The sequence below is a fragment of the Calidris pugnax genome, unplaced genomic scaffold (genome assembly GCF_001431845.1).
Source record: "Calidris pugnax isolate Ruff unplaced genomic scaffold, ASM143184v1 scaffold89, whole genome shotgun sequence".
In the NCBI taxonomy this organism is placed as follows: Eukaryota; Metazoa; Chordata; class Aves; order Charadriiformes; family Scolopacidae; genus Calidris; species Calidris pugnax.
Window position 1 is genome coordinate 803,672 of NW_015090865.1, and position 15,494 is coordinate 819,165.

General features: G+C 41.5%; 1 long non-coding RNA gene across 4 annotated transcripts in view; it reads right to left on the minus strand.

Annotated features, from left to right (window-relative positions):
* Positions 1–7,144: 7,144 nt before the first annotated feature.
* Positions 7,145–15,494, minus strand: part of LOC106889791 — a 33,151-nt gene continuing 24,801 nt past the window's right edge. For 3 of the 4 annotated variants that reach the window (XR_001412396.1, XR_001412397.1, XR_001412399.1), the window contains 2 exons: positions 14,530–14,718; positions 7,145–7,995 (listed from right to left, as the gene is read on the minus strand). This is a non-coding gene — a long non-coding RNA (uncharacterized LOC106889791). Of the gene's footprint in view, positions 7,996–10,717; positions 10,825–14,529; positions 14,719–15,494 lie in introns of those variants that run through there. The other variant, XR_001412398.1, reaches the window with a different exon arrangement.

A 15,494-nucleotide genomic window follows, 5' to 3' on the forward strand; every position in this document is an offset into this window, starting at 1 on the left:
CTTTTTTATCCATAATTTGGCAAGTTTGGGAAAATGTTTTCTTTGCTGAGGGTCAGATATGCCCTTCAGACACTTTTGGAAGGTCAGAAGTTATCATGAATCTTCCCATTATCCAGCAAAAAGTCAGAAAAAGACCTTCATCTTGTATGGTTGAATCACACATAATGAGTTTCCTCCCTCTGTTTACATAAATATTAATATAAGGATTTGACAGAGTGTGATAAATTTTCTTTCCCTGAGCTGGGCCAAAAGCAATTTAACAGATTGAATCCTATTCCTCTCACTTCGCTGTCTGCCATGGCAAAGGTTGAAAAGATGTAATTTTTTTCTTTTCAGGCCACCATCATCAATGTTGATCTGAAGATCAGCCTGTAGCTGACTGTAGGGAGAAATCAGTGCAATTAAACATCTAACAGAGAAGCTTCAACTCTGAGACTGAGCACAGGGGGATAAGTCAGCATTGGCTGGGTCTCAAGTCCCCTTCTTTCCTTTCCCCTTTGGCTCTGGGCTTTGGGGGGCTGCAGGCAGTATAATAATATTTTTCCTTTGATATGTCCTCTGACTGGTGGGCAAAGCTGGAGGCCCATACTCTGAGATTTTCACTTCTACTGAGGGGACAATGGCTCTGGCGTCGAGCTGTTGCTCAGGAGTGATTGTTGCAAAGCTTCAGAGAGAGTTTTTGTGTTGACTGGAGGACAGCTTTTGATGAACTTTTTCGTGAGTGTGCTCTGCTCTGTTCTCCCTTCCATGTTCACAGCAGACCACGGAGAAACCCATCATGAGGGGTGGCTGCAAAGAGAGATGATGGTACTGAAGGAAATGTTCTATACAACTATTCTCCACAAAAGTCCTTTACAAGGTGAGTTATGGTATATTTGAGAAATGTTTGCACCAGGAAAAAGCCTCTGGTTGGTTATTTAAGGGCTGATTCTCCGTCATCCTGGATCTTGGTCTGAATTTTGCTCATAGTAAGATTCCCTTTAAGCTGCTCTATTTGACAACATATGTACCTTTATATAAGTAAAAACCTTACAACTTTAGACGACAACCACTGATTTTGAATGTACATTTCATAACACACACAAATGCTCCCACATGAGTAAAATAACTAGAGCAAAGAATTAATCATATAACTAGTTAATTTAACTATGGTCTTATTTGTCTTATTTAACTTATTCACCTTCCTTGTGCTATTCATTAAACACACAGAATGGAAGAGTGAAATGAGAAGTGAAGGAAAAAATCTATCCTAATGGCTTTTTTTTGTTGGTGGCGGGTTTTTTTGTTTTACATGTGCCCATTTAAATGGCTAATCCTCCTCCATGGTAGCTGGGGTTTTGGGGAAGACATTTTAACATGGCTGAGACATTCCTTTTCACACTTGGCCTTTTTTGGCATTGGATTTGTTTTGATTGTTTGAAGAGATGGGAAAAGAAGATGCTTAAAAAAGTTCTGAGAATACATTAAAGGTAAAAGTCAAAAGAGAAATGAAATAAAGCCTTACATGTTAGTGGAGAGCAGCACCAACCTCCTGGCACATTGAACTGTAATAAGCAGCCATCTGTCCAAGCTCCGTCTGTTTCGCAAATACTTTATTAACATTAACAAAGATGAAGTAAAGCCCAACCAAACCCAATAGACACATAAACATCCCCTCCCTTGGCCATGGACTGACACTTTGCTATGGAGTTCATGTTATTAATGAGTTTGTGGGACAGGAATAAACACAACGCAAACATAAACTTACTGATGCCAAGGTTCATGGCCAACATGCAGCGCAGAAGGTAGTGCTAAGGCAGACAAGCAAAAACAGGAGGTTGTTCCTAAATGCACAGCCAACTAAGTGGGTGATGAGGGTGATCAAATCTGCTGTTTATCAGATATAACCCTGGTGGCAAGGGAATAACCCGCAGGTGAATGTGAGGGGGTGCCAATATGGCCCCGGACACTGTGTCTGAAATTCTGAGTGCAGATGGTACAGAAAATGGGTGTTCAATGGCTCCTTAACATCAGCTGCTGAAATGTAGGGGAAACTGGGCACTAAAATCCCAAGGCATTGGGTGTTTGGAAAATGTGGGGCAGATTTCCCACCAGACCATGGCTGGAGGGTCTCAGTGCTGGCATTCTACTTAGACCTACCTGCACATGTCTCCATTTCTCTCCTTGATGTCAACAGGAGTTCCCTGCATGTGGGGAAGAGCTGAATATTACTGTCAAGATCTGCCGTGCAGATCTGAGAGAAGAATTTTTGTCCTTAAGTGTTGAAGATGTAATGATCTATTTGATAGTGAGAAAAAAAGACAGAAACAGTATGAAGATTTTTAAAAGAAAACACACACACACACACACAATCCGAGCAGCCTTTGAAGTCAATGGCTTTGAAATAAAAAGCAGCCACTTTACCAGCCACGTGAAACATATTTTGTTAACATCCTAGGTGTTGTATTTAAAACTGAGTTGGCCAAATTTTGCCGTCAGAGGCTTGAATATAACTGGAAGCAGAGATCATATCTGTGAGTCTCAGGATGTTATTAGTTGTTTTAAATGAAACTAATGTATGATAGCATGCCAGGAGATCTCATGAGGCCGGTTCCGAAGGAAGGTATTTTGGGGAGTCACCAGAGAGTGACTTTATTCTTTCTGTTCCGCTAACAGAGCAGCCACCAAACCCCTTGCTTCATAGGACATATTTGATCCCTTAGCATGTATTAATGTTGGGATTTCCAAAGGGATTTAAGATTGATGAGAGACCAAGCACAACTGTCCTTTGATGGGATTTGGGAGCCTAACTTATTTAGTCCCCTTTAAAAGCCTCAGCTTGCATACAGTTTGTTGATGGTTATTTTGAGTACTGCAGGTAAGGGGCACTAATGAGGATGGCCTGAAAAGAAAAATATTACATCCCAGGAAAAAGGCAAGTCTCTGGTAGATTTACTAATCCCAAAATGGTATAGACACCACCTCATTTTAACTACCGTATTGAACTGTGGAGATTAGTCTCCCTATGCGGTAGATAAATTGCATTAACATGATTAAAAAACCCAGCTAAACTGAGGCTCCTTTTATAGTTAATAGAGGGTCAGACTTCATTAGTTCCTCAGTGAAAGCAGACCTGTTCATTTAGGGAAGAGGAAACTTGCCATTCTCTGAAATGGCAGATATCTGTGTGCACAAATTGAATCTCACATTTTGCCTCATCCTTATGGGTGGGATTTTTTCTTTCTTTTTTTTCTTTTTTTTTTTTTCCAAATGGAAGGTTTTGGAAGAATGCTGTGGAAGTGAAGGATACTTGCTAAAAATATGTCTGCTTTGATGCTTTTGCTAATTATATCTCTTGTGAGAGAAGTCTGGCTCACAGCAAGCAAGGGACATATAAATATTCCACAAAACCCTTACGAGCTTATCGTATGGACAGTTTGTTAGGAAAAAAGATACCTCCACGTATGCATGTGTATCTTCCATTCACACAAATGGGGGATCTCTGGATGAATATAGGGAGAGAGTTAACTCCTTTCTTAATGAATATTTTTTCTTCAGTGGCACTATAGCAAAACTGCTGCTGGCAGTTTTGGAGTAACACCTTTGCTAGTTGTTACCATGCCTGTTAGGAATTGTTTGCAGGATGGACTTCCTACTTCACAGCATTTGAAATCAAGTACATACTAACTCTCTTTTTTTCCCCTCCAAAATTCTGATATCTTTTAAAGTCGTACAAGAAAAATAGAGCCTATCAGTTCTTGCAACATTCCGTTTACATTGAAAATGATGAATGTCATTCCGACGAGAGGACTTGCTAGAATACTAATTCTTTCTTTGTTTTTATTTTTTTTAACCAAAGCAAGATTTATGAGTGAACAGATTCTCTTCCAAGATGAAACAGAAAAACATCTGCAAGATGAGAATTTACTTGCATTATTAGTGTTATTCTTTCTGCACTGATGAGTAGTGCAGATAATCCCATTCATTACAGACGTCCATAACTTTGCTAGCAAATGTTTTAACTCCTTAAAGATGCCAGCATAGATCCTGCATCACAGCAACAATTTTCCATCACAAATAGAATGGAAACTATAAAATATACTTCACGATGGCACTTGGCATAGTTCATATGGCATTGCTGTTAGGGATCTGTTCTGATCTCAGTTACACCACTTAGATACGGGTGCAATTAAGGGCTTCTTCGTGGAAGCAGGCAAGATTTAAACTGGTCAAAGGGAAATAGAATCATTTGTAATGAGCAGGTTATCACAGTGGGACTGGTCATATCAGAAAAAAAAAAACACTTCTTAGTAGTGCATGTTTTTCAGCACCGTGTACCCAGCAACTCAGTAATATTTGCTGATAATTGTTTTCACAGCGACTTTCCTATCATAAAACATTGGGTTTTGTTCAGGAATGTTTTGATTTTGATAAAAACAGGTTTATATTCAAGAGGAATGTTCTAGTTCCAGAACAGAACTAGCTGTTCTGGTTTCGTTTTTGATTCAATTAAATTCTTCTGAGAATTTTTTAAATATGTCTGCTTTTATTAAAACATTCTGACATAATCAAAATGGAATGTTTTAAAATGTTCATTTCATTGCCTTAAAAATGAAACATTTTTAAAAATGAAATTCTTGAATATGTCTCAATTTTTAACTTTGTCCCTGTTTAAAAAGAAAACCATTTCCATACAGCATATACCTGCAGGAGCAGGGCAACTGGGTCTATACAACAAGTCAAGTCTGACCTAAAACCTTGTTTGTTTTGAAAACAGAATTTCCTTTGAGTTTCTGAAAGTCAAAGGTACCAGCTGTATCTTTTTATCATACAGGTAACTCAATGTGTTTATCAACAGCTGTCGATATTTCAGGTTGATTTCAAACTGATTTCTGAACACACACCTGACCACTCACGTGTGGTGGGTCCCTGCCTCGCTGCACTGGTACATTTTCAGGGAGAGGATAAACCATGGTTAAAGCTATCAAGCCTGTAGGAACCATTTATGGATGAGAAACACCTTATATGTGTTGAGAATGATCTTATAAGTATCAAGAAACATCTTGTACTTGGAAAAAAACTGTCTGCAATACAATATTTAAAAGATAAATGAATTTAAGAATCTGAAGTCAACTTTCTTGTCCCTCGAGATCAGTATGAAGACCCTGGCATGGCCTGGAGCCAGGCTGCTGCTGCTGCTCCTTCTGTTGACATGTGGCAAGTTACCATGTTGCGTGGCAGAAGAAGAGCACCGTGAGCCTCCCTGTTGATGAAAATAAAGAAAATTGACTTCCAAAGGTAAGTCTATGGTCACACAAGAGGGGGACTTTTTAGAAGGCTGCAACAACAAACCCAAGGAATGTTGTTTTAGACCGATGCCATGCATTGGTACATAATTCTCAGCTCTGTTTCCTTTACAGATGTTCTGATGAGGTCAGGTAGCATGTGAGAAGTATGAGTTGTCCCCTCACCAGGTCTAAGAATTTTTATTAACATGTTATATAAGTACTTGGAGATTTTGTAAACAAAATATCACATAATTGTGGTAGAGATGGTTATTAAAATTGCAATTTTAAGAAGTGTAAGAATGAATGTTATTCTTGGAAGGATTATGCAGCCTCAAAACTGAGCAGACTTGTGACCTAAATGAGCAAATGTCACCAAGTGGTGTCTCTAAATGGAAACCTGCTTGGTACTGTGATAATAATGTGTCATCAGGAATAAATACTTTGCCATTCCTAATAGCAAGAGGGCATTTTTATGCCCTGCAAGTTTTAGCGGTCAAGTCTGAATGAAATGTCTTGGGGCTGTCTTAAACCTGTTGTGATTTAGAGAGCTGTGCGTTCTCTGGAGAGGACCTCTCTTCTCCACTTGCCCACACAGCACCGGTCAAATTAAGGTGATGAGGCTGACGAGACCCTCTGCATGGCTTTGCTCTTCTGTAAAATGTCCTGAGATTTTTCTAAGAGGTTAAGTGGACTTACGGGCCCGACTCCCACTGAAATTTGGGTTTCTGCCTCTCCATGGCTTGTCTGAAAATCCCAGGCTAATACGTTGAGAAATACTCTGACTTCAAAAGAGGACGATATGCAACCATAACCACTCAGGGGTTCTGATGCTGATAATACAGTACTTAGAGGGGACTGCTCATGCTATCCAGTATGATAATACCAGAATTCACAAGAAAGAGCTGTGAGCCTCTAGCACTTACCAGCTGTAATACTGAACAGATTACACAGAAAAATCAGGCAAAAAAAAGTAATATGCTTTCACCTCACAGCAAGAAACGTTGAAGTTCAGGAAGAGGAAATGTGTATTAAGAGAGCAGGTTAAAAATCTACATTATCCCAGACTTTCATGAAATCAAAATGATAGGCACGATGCTAAGTTATTATAATGTATTTATTACCGGAATTGCTTTCATATTTAACTGATTTGGCCCATCTTGAGACCTGTTTTAAAATGCACCACCTTGTCCACCTTTCCATTTTCATATGAAAAACAGGAAAGCAAAAACTAATTTACTCAGGGAGACACATCGACTGTTTGCCCGTTTATCTCTTACAGACCACCCCTCAGTCCAATGTTGACAGTACATGATATTCCATTAATCTGCCTAATGAAAATTTAACCAGTGTTATAAACAAATAATTGGCTATTATCCTCTCAAAGATCCCGAATAAATTACTTCTGCTTATTTTTTTTTCCCTCTTCTCTCTCTCTGCCTCTTCCCCCCTCCCGCCCCCATGCAAAAGCCGGCTTTTTCTGACTGATGTCGCGGGAGAAGAAAAAAATATCTATAGCTGCCACTCTGCTCCTGCAGGCAGTGACACTGGGGCCAGACTGAAGGGGATGCTTCAGGAGTGGCCACACATTGGCTCAGCTTTAGCTTTGGTTATTTGAAGAGGAGCTGGGCTGCACAGCCCCCATCCCACCCCATCCCACCCCACCCCTGCCTGCTCTCTGTGATTCCTCCCATGCCTGAGCCGCCTCCTCTTACATTCCCATCTCCTTCAGCTCTCTGAAGTCGCAGAAGAGTCACAGCCACTTTCCTTTATCAATTGCACTGGCCTCCCTGTTTTCCCCTTGCGTGTGCATGTGCAGGGGTAGGGTAAGGTTTTTTTCCTTTTAACATAGAATGGTTTGGGTTGGAAGGGACGGTCGCAGAAGAGTCACAGCCACCTTTCCTTTATCAATTGCACTGCCCTCCCTGTTTTCCCCTTGCATGTGCATGTGCAGGGGTAGAGTAAGGTTTTTTTCCCTTTAACACAGAATGGTTTGGGTTGGAAAGAACCTTAAAGATCATTGAGTTCCAACCCCCCTGCCCTGGGCAGGGACACCTCCCACCAGACCAGGTTGGCTCAAAGCCCCATCCAGCCTGGCCTTGAACCCCTCCAGGGATGGGGCAGCCACAGCTTCTCTGGGCAACCTGTTCTGGTGTCTCACCACTCTCACAGTAAAGAGCTCTTTCCTAATTAATCTAAATCTATCTTCTTCCAGTTTGAAGCCATTACCCCCATCCTATTACGACATGTCCTTGTAAAAAGTCCCTCTCCAGCTTTCATGTAGTCCCTTTAGGTACTGGAAGGCTTCTATAAAGTCTCCCCGGCACCTTCTCGTCTCAAGGCTGAACAACCCCAACTCTCTCAGCCTCTCTTCATAGGAGAAGTGCTCCAGCCCTCTGATCCTCTTCGTGGCCCTCCTCTGGACGCACTCCAACAGGTCCATGTATGGTATGTGAACATGTAAGTGACATGAAAACTCTCTTCATTTAAAACAATTAGAGAGGGACTCTAGGATAATGAATCAGCTAGGGAATTGTTTCCAGCCCTAGCCCCAGCAAAGTGTGTGCAGGACATCTCCTTCTTCCAGGTGCTGGTGGGATTCACATGCCAGGAGTGGCATGAGGGTGCTGGGTCTTGTGTCCACCCTCAATTCACTGGGCAGTTGAGCGTTGGGGATGGGATTAATCCATTCTACTCTCCTGCCTCACCAGGCTTATCCCCATGCCTTTACCTGTGAAGTGAGGAAAATACTATCAAAGAGGAGACAAATATCTGCTTTAGCTTTTTTTTTTTTTTTTTTTTTTTTTTCCTTAAGGCCAGGAAGACATGAATTATATACCATTTTCACAATAGGATGTAAAAAAGTATTTGCCAGATATATCCTTGCAATTTTCACAGTGTTTCTTCACAAATACAAACCAAGCCATTCCTAACTGATGTAGTATTTGTGAGAGCTAAAATGGAGAAGAGTGAGCAGTCCATTTTTCAGACAGATCCTGAGGTCTTTTAGGATATTATTCATTGCTAAGATGCACCTCAACGTTCACAGACACTTTAATATAGTGCTGAACAAATAATTAATTTTATTTTCCACCTGATAGACGTACAGGAAAAAAAAAAAGGTCTAAACAAAAACTTTCACAATATTTGGCAAACCTAAATAATTAATTCTGAGCTTTTTCTTCTATAAAATAAAAGCAAGACACTAGTTTCCTAAAAGCTCTAATGTACCATTCACAAATCCAGCAAGGAGGAAGAAGAGGGACAATTATCTCTTGTCCTGAAGCAGCTCCTGATGCCCTTGGTCCATGTCTCCCCCATTATGGGAATTCATAAAGTTGCTGAGAAGCTCAGCACAAGGAGGCCAATTTAGAGAGCTTCTCTCCAGAAGTTATTCCACCAAGGCAAGAAGAGCAGCAACTATCCTCCACATCAAGAAGCTGTTCTTTATTGACCTACTTTGGTTTACAGCCCAGAATATTAAATTTGGGGTTTATTTTAGTATAAATCCAGGCTATAAATGATGATGGTCCATGCACGTTCTAGTGTTCTGCTGTTGGAAGCAGCAGCCCACAGCAAGGGGCTGGAGGGAGAAGAGGCATTAACCTCTCCAGCTGTGCCAGGTTTTTGCACCTGGATCCTGAGCCAGTGTCTCTGCTCCAGAGGAGGCAAATAGGAGATGAAGAAATACAGCTTTCAATGGTATTTCTCAGTTGTAAAAATAAACATACCTGAGGATCAGAGCTGGTGTGGATGCAGGAACTCTTTCCTCTTTGAGTCTTGAGGAAGTTGCTTTGAGGAAGGGGACTGTGGAGTTTTTGTTTGTTTGTTTGTTATTTTTGAAATTAGGAGTCTGAAAAGAGGAGTTTCCCGCTGGCACTAGATGCCACCAATGGTACCTGCTGGCTGGTGCAGCCCGGGAAAGGTCTGGCACTGGTGGCTCCCTGGAGTGACAGGGCTCTGGGAGCACTAAAGAAAGAGCAAACCCCAAGATGTGCACCTCAGGTTGAAGGAGCTGCTTCTCTTTGTCAGAGCTGGAAGAGGCCCAGTGGAAGAGACATCACCATCCCGGCTGAAGGGGGTGAGGCTTCAGGTCCATTCCAAGAAAAACAGTCTTTCCAGGGAGGAGAGTTGGAAAACTCTTTAGAGAGCCCATGAGCCCTCATGGCCTTGGAGCCAGAGGAAGAGGAGGCACAGGAGATGTGAGCTGCAGCCTCCTGCAGAGCCCAGCCCTGCTCTATCCTCTGCAAATGGGGATGGAGAGTCGGTCCAAAGCCTGGGACCAGCCTAGGGAGCCATGCTGGCCAGCAAAGAGCCACTCTCTCCCCTTCTGAGAAGGAAAGAGAGAGCAAAACCAGCACTGCTTTTATCTGTTAGTGCTCAAATTAAGAGTAGAAATAAGATTTTTGCTATAATGACAAATTAATTCTTTCTTTCGTAATTTTATTAAAATAAGCATCTTCTATCTTTTAACTAGACCTGACATATGCTTACATAGATACAACACACCCTGTAACCCAATCTGCTAGCAATCTTGAAGCAATTAACTCCTTCTAATCTTTAGCTAACAAAGCCCACCATGCAAAAGGTCCCTGGAGAACAACACTCCAAAGGCCGCCGTAAGCTCCCTCTGACTATTTCTCTATTATTCGGTGTGTAGGAGCTCATTGGAGTGCTCAGAGAGCAGGGATTCGTTTGAAACAACAAAGATGAATCATCACAGATCATAAGATCTTCATTAACTCCTTATTTCTCTACTAATTAACACAAAAGGAATGACTTGAATGGTTGACAGGCAGCGAATGACCCACATCTCAGTGGTTAATAGGATGCAAATGATGCCTAATGAGGGTCTCTAGCTGCAGTCTGGGCATCTGGCCTACTATTTTTGTTGGGGATTCAGAGTGGGTTTGAGATGAAAACAGTTTAACCAATAACACAGGCTGCAGCTGAGTTCATACTGAAGTCTATGAATTTATGAGTCCAGCACACATAAGAATTAGCTTAAACCACTCATCAACAGGTTTGTATCCACATAAAGCATTTCAGAGGCAAGAAGTCTTGCCTTCCATGAAACACAGCAACAGCAATTAAATATTTTATGGGCTAGTGGTTTTTTTTTTTTTCCCCGTGCAATAAAAATAGTTAATTCACAAATTCCTAATGGCCTCTCAGTTTTCAGGGGAGATGGATTCCCAAATAACTGCAATACTGGCCTTTAAAATAGTTCATTCAACTCTGTGTCCTATTTCTAATAGAAAACAAATTTGGGGTACTGCTTTTTTTTTTTTTTTTTTTTTTTTTTCCCCAGACAGTAGTTCCAGCTGAGTCTTTATGATTAATTAACAGGCTTACCGTGAAGGGACGTAGTACCACCAAAACTTCCACAGGTCCCTCCTTCACCCCCAGAAAGCTTGAGAGCAGCTTCAGGTTGAGCTTTTGATTTGTAGTACTACCAAACTTCCACAAGTCACTCCTCCACCCCCAGAAAGTTTGAGAGCAGCTTCAGGTTGAGCTTTTGATTCAGCCACTTCAGTGGGGGCTCTTTTCCATCTTGCTTCTTCCGTGCACACACAAAATTCACACCAGTCACAAATCCAGCAAGGAGGAAGAAGAGGGACAAGACACACAAAAGCTTCCAGCTCCCATCACCTTGTGTATAAGGTGGCCAACCTCTCTGCCACCCACACAGCACCAGGAGGCATTCCTCCGGGGATGCTGCAGTGCTAGAAAAGAGCAATAGAGCACTTGCACCTCTCAAAATTCTTCTAGAAGTTTACTTTCCCTTTTTTTTTGCTTTCTGCTTCTGCTCAAGCCAAGCGAACAGGCTTGCTATTTAGTTGCTCGTTTTCATTAAGAGGTTTGGGTGTCACCTTTCATGCTTCAAACCAACCGCTGAATGGGACCATAAAGCAAAATAGATCTCAAAGAGGTAAAAGGGAAAGCTAAATGTATTTTCATTTTGTAGGTGGGTTAATACGTAAAAAACAAATGGAGTTCTTCATTTAAAATTATAGAATTTGAATGTGATAATCTTCTCTTAAAATATTGTACAAACTATAAATTCCTGGCAGTGAGGTACAGACAGGGTTTCACACACAAAAATTCTACTTCAGCTGCCCAAAATCTGTATGTGTTTCCCAAACACATCTGCTGTACTTCATCTGACAAATCTTGCTATGCTGATCTTCTTAAACAATCACGTCTATAAAAGATGCAGTAATCAATACAATTCTCCCAAATATACACCGTTTACAGTCCTGTGACAAAGGCAAACATGTAATAGCTTCTTGGGTTCTGCGAAAAATAATAGTTTCCACTTGGTTACGTGGAAAAAACAGTTGAGTGGAAAATGCCTTTTCTTTACTGTAAACTCTTACTGAAAAAGCCGTGTGGCTCTGCACCCCCCTTACGGTTCCTATTATTGTCAGTGTGCATCCAGGAAGCATCAGTCTAAGACCATTCAGCCATACATCATTCCCACTCCACCTTTTTATTGGATGCCTTCCATCCGGAGGGGAGAAGCAGAGCGTGCAGGGCACCGTGCGCGGATGACGTGCACGAGCTGCTGTAACATCACCTTTGCTGGACATGGGCTGCTCCTCCCGAGGCACTTAAGGGATTAATGAAATGAAATTGTTTTTGGACTTGCTGCACTCTCTCTTATCTTTTAAATCCACGATGTCCCACAGAAGGCAAAATGCGGTAATTTTAGTCAGCAGCCTCTCATTAATTTTCTATCTTTGGGGGAACGTAGTACATTTATAGGAAGAGGGACTATATGGAGGCTAAGCTCCTCGCGTTGCTTTTCACTTAAACAGCTCAGCATGGCACAGCAGAGGCGTAACGTGCTTCAAATGAGAGCCTTCTCTCAGAGTGGATGCACATCTCAACTGTGTCTGCAGCTGTACACATCTTTAAAAATATTTTTTTATATATGTGTGTTTATACACACATATACACAAACTTATGGAGTCATCAGTTTTGAAGATAATCTTTTAGGTTAAGTATTTTCCCACATTAAACTGATAATTATCCCCTCCTTTTCTTCCTCTGTCCCCAGACACCAAACAAGCTGGATTTTTGCTTCATGTATTATTTATGGAAGGGAATTAATATGCAGATTCACAAAAACTTAAAAACTCATAATTATTCATAAAGGGCTTTAAGGTTATTTAGTACATATTTATGAAACTTTATGTTTGCTAGGAACTGTGTTTGAAAGTGCTATGGAAGGGTGTTGACTGAGGTTAATTACTAGCATGGAGAGTAATCTGAAAATGATCAAACTCTTTGAATGAAAATATTTGTCAGTATTTCTGATCTATATTTAAGTGAAGTAATGGACATCAATAGCCTTGCAAATATATTCGGAAATGGGTCTGGAAGAAAGAAGATTTGCATATCTAATGCAAACAACCAATGAGGAAAAATGTCTAGTGAGACACCTTTGATCGCTAGGCAAATGTAATAAATGATAGAGATTTATCCTGTTTGTTGTCCATCTGTGTTAAGCTATGCTGAGTTATGTTCTTATACAAATATGCCCTAGTCTAGAAAATATAAGCAGCAATTTAAGGTAGCCAGAATCCTCCTCTCTTTTCTGGACTAAGATTCAGAAATGAGGTGTGAGCTGCTCGTGACAGCCAAGATTTCTCTAGAAGTTACTTAGAGTAAGTACAGGCTGTATGTAAATAATACATTATATTGGGTTTATATTTACATAAATCTTTCTATCTTATGCATAATTAACCTCCTTTCTAATCCGTCCTGCTCAAAGGTTGGAAACCTATAAAATATGTTATGGGTTACGTTATTTCAAGCAAGCAGCAGCGGTGGCAGCAGTTCAGGAAGGCAGGAAGCACCCAAAATATTATTATAGCTCTAATCCTACTAACAGTTATAAAGACGTTTAATTTTATGACCTTGGCTCCTCCAAGTGAAACCAACAGCCCAGTGCACTTGAGTGGGTCTGTAAGTGCTCCCAGGGCTGGGGCCATGTCCTGTGAGAGAGCAAGGGTTTCGGAGAGGCTGTGATGAGCACAGGGGCTCTGGAGTAAGGCACACAGGTGCTACTAACAGCGGGATTAACAATAGTTAATCTCACACATGTGGGGTTTACTTAAACTCTTTCTTAAGGCATGTACCAATTGATGAACTTATTAGCCAGAATCTATTGCACTAAATAAACCTATCACATACAGTTATGTATTTGACTATACCATGTCAAACCTCTGAAAAATCCAAGAAAGTTGTAGATACTGATTAAAAAGCAGCAAATGATACCTTAGACATTGGCAGTAATTGCATTTCAGCATGAGACACTTTGGGAGCTGCTCTAGAGACATGAGAGACACTGGACACATTCATCCTTTGGTTTTTGAACGCTCGAGGTTCACTCAGTCTGAACAATATTTTGCACTTGTTTGATGGTGGACACGGTCCTCTCTTTTACCTCATTGTAGGTGAAAGTGCTTGTGTCACCAGTGAGGTACCCTTAGGTGTATGAGCAGCTTTATAACACTTCATGGTAGTTGCTACGTGGGGGCTGCCCATTAGGAATGACAACTCTGTTTTCATCAACAGAGTAAAAATGCTGCAGAAATAATCATAGCAACAATAACGACAACAATAATGGTGATGAATGTAGACCAGCCCTTCTGTTTAGGCTCACTGGTCCTGGGCATGCTAGTGCAATGGGCTTTGTAGCCCATTACTAGTGGCAGATCCCCAGTCAGGGCTGGAGCAAGGCTCCATTTGGCACAGGGTGACAACTGTCTATGACTCTCCCCTCTTCTCCTCTCCATCCTGTGTGTGTGTGAGCAGGGCAGTGACCGCGTGCAGACCCTGGTTCCCCCATCCCACCCATCAGCTGGGATGGTTTTTGGTCATATTCTACAGCACGTTGGATTTTGCTCCTACTCATACAAGGTTTTTTAGTTCCCAGACAAGGTTTTTTAGTTCCCCTGCTCTTGCTGTAGCTCTGCAACTGTGTGTGCACAGCAGTTCTCTAGCTTTCCTGTTGTGCAGCACCAGATGTTTTTCAGACTCTTTTTGTGAAGTTAAACCCACTGACAAGCCTGGTATTCCTTCATCATCTTTTGCAGACTATTCAAAGGAAGTTCAAGGACACCCACATCCAAGGAACAAGAATCTGAGTACAAGCAGGTAAACATGTGGCCTCTGCAATCACCATCCTGCTGTGAAAAATTCACCTAGTTTCTCACCAGTGACCAGAGTCAATCATGTTTGGGGTGGACTGTACCTCTGTTGCGAAGGGAAGTCTCCTGTCCTCTGGTTGAATGTGGGGACAAAAACTGGCACTGCTGAAGGGACGAGTTTTGGCATCCTTGGATTCCTCCATCAGTCCTCAGGGGATGTACAGGGACCCTCGTGTTCCTCAGCAGCTTCTCGTTGACTATGTCTTTGGGTCCGTCTCTGTATCTCCATTCTGCTATGAGCAAAAATTGAGTAGCACAAATAAAATAATCAAGCCAGGGTGTATCAGGCTCTTCCTCTGTGCCCTGGCCCTCCTCTGAACCTGCGGCTCGTGCTTATCTGGATGGGGCTGGGAGGGAAAAGGGGACAGCAGAGCCCTCTGCCACCCAGAAGGGCAGATCATCAGACAGAGAGTCTCTTTCTTACACTGTTCATGGAGGAGCAGTCCTTGCCAAAGATATTTTGAAATAAATGGAACAATAATATAGCCATAATAGTTGCCCTAAGTGCAATGACTATAGCCTGGATAGATTTGTAATCTCTTTTAATAAATACATTAAATTATTTGAAATAATGTCCTATTTGCCAACAGCTTATTCCATAAATATATATGGAATATAAAATAGGAGAGATTCCCTGACATAATTAAAATTGTACGGCAAAGTAGGAGGCAGGGAATAGTGTTATCTTTTCAGCTGCAAACTATTTTACAGAAATATTTCTCACACACAAGCCTTCTATTTACCTTTAGGGATGGTATAATTGCATATTGAAAACAGTGCAGCTCTGAGGCAGTGATGGCTGGTGCCTCCACCTTCTACCCCCTGCTACAGCGGGAGCTCAGTCAAATAAACTACGTTTCCCTTCTTACCAGTGCCAAGCACACCCCCTCCTCCAGACACCCCCAGAGACAACTCTGAGTGTCATATTAAGATCTCATTTAACTTACAACAAATATGTTCCTCCTTGCCATCACGGAGGGGCAGCCTGGATGTTCATCTTTCTCCATGG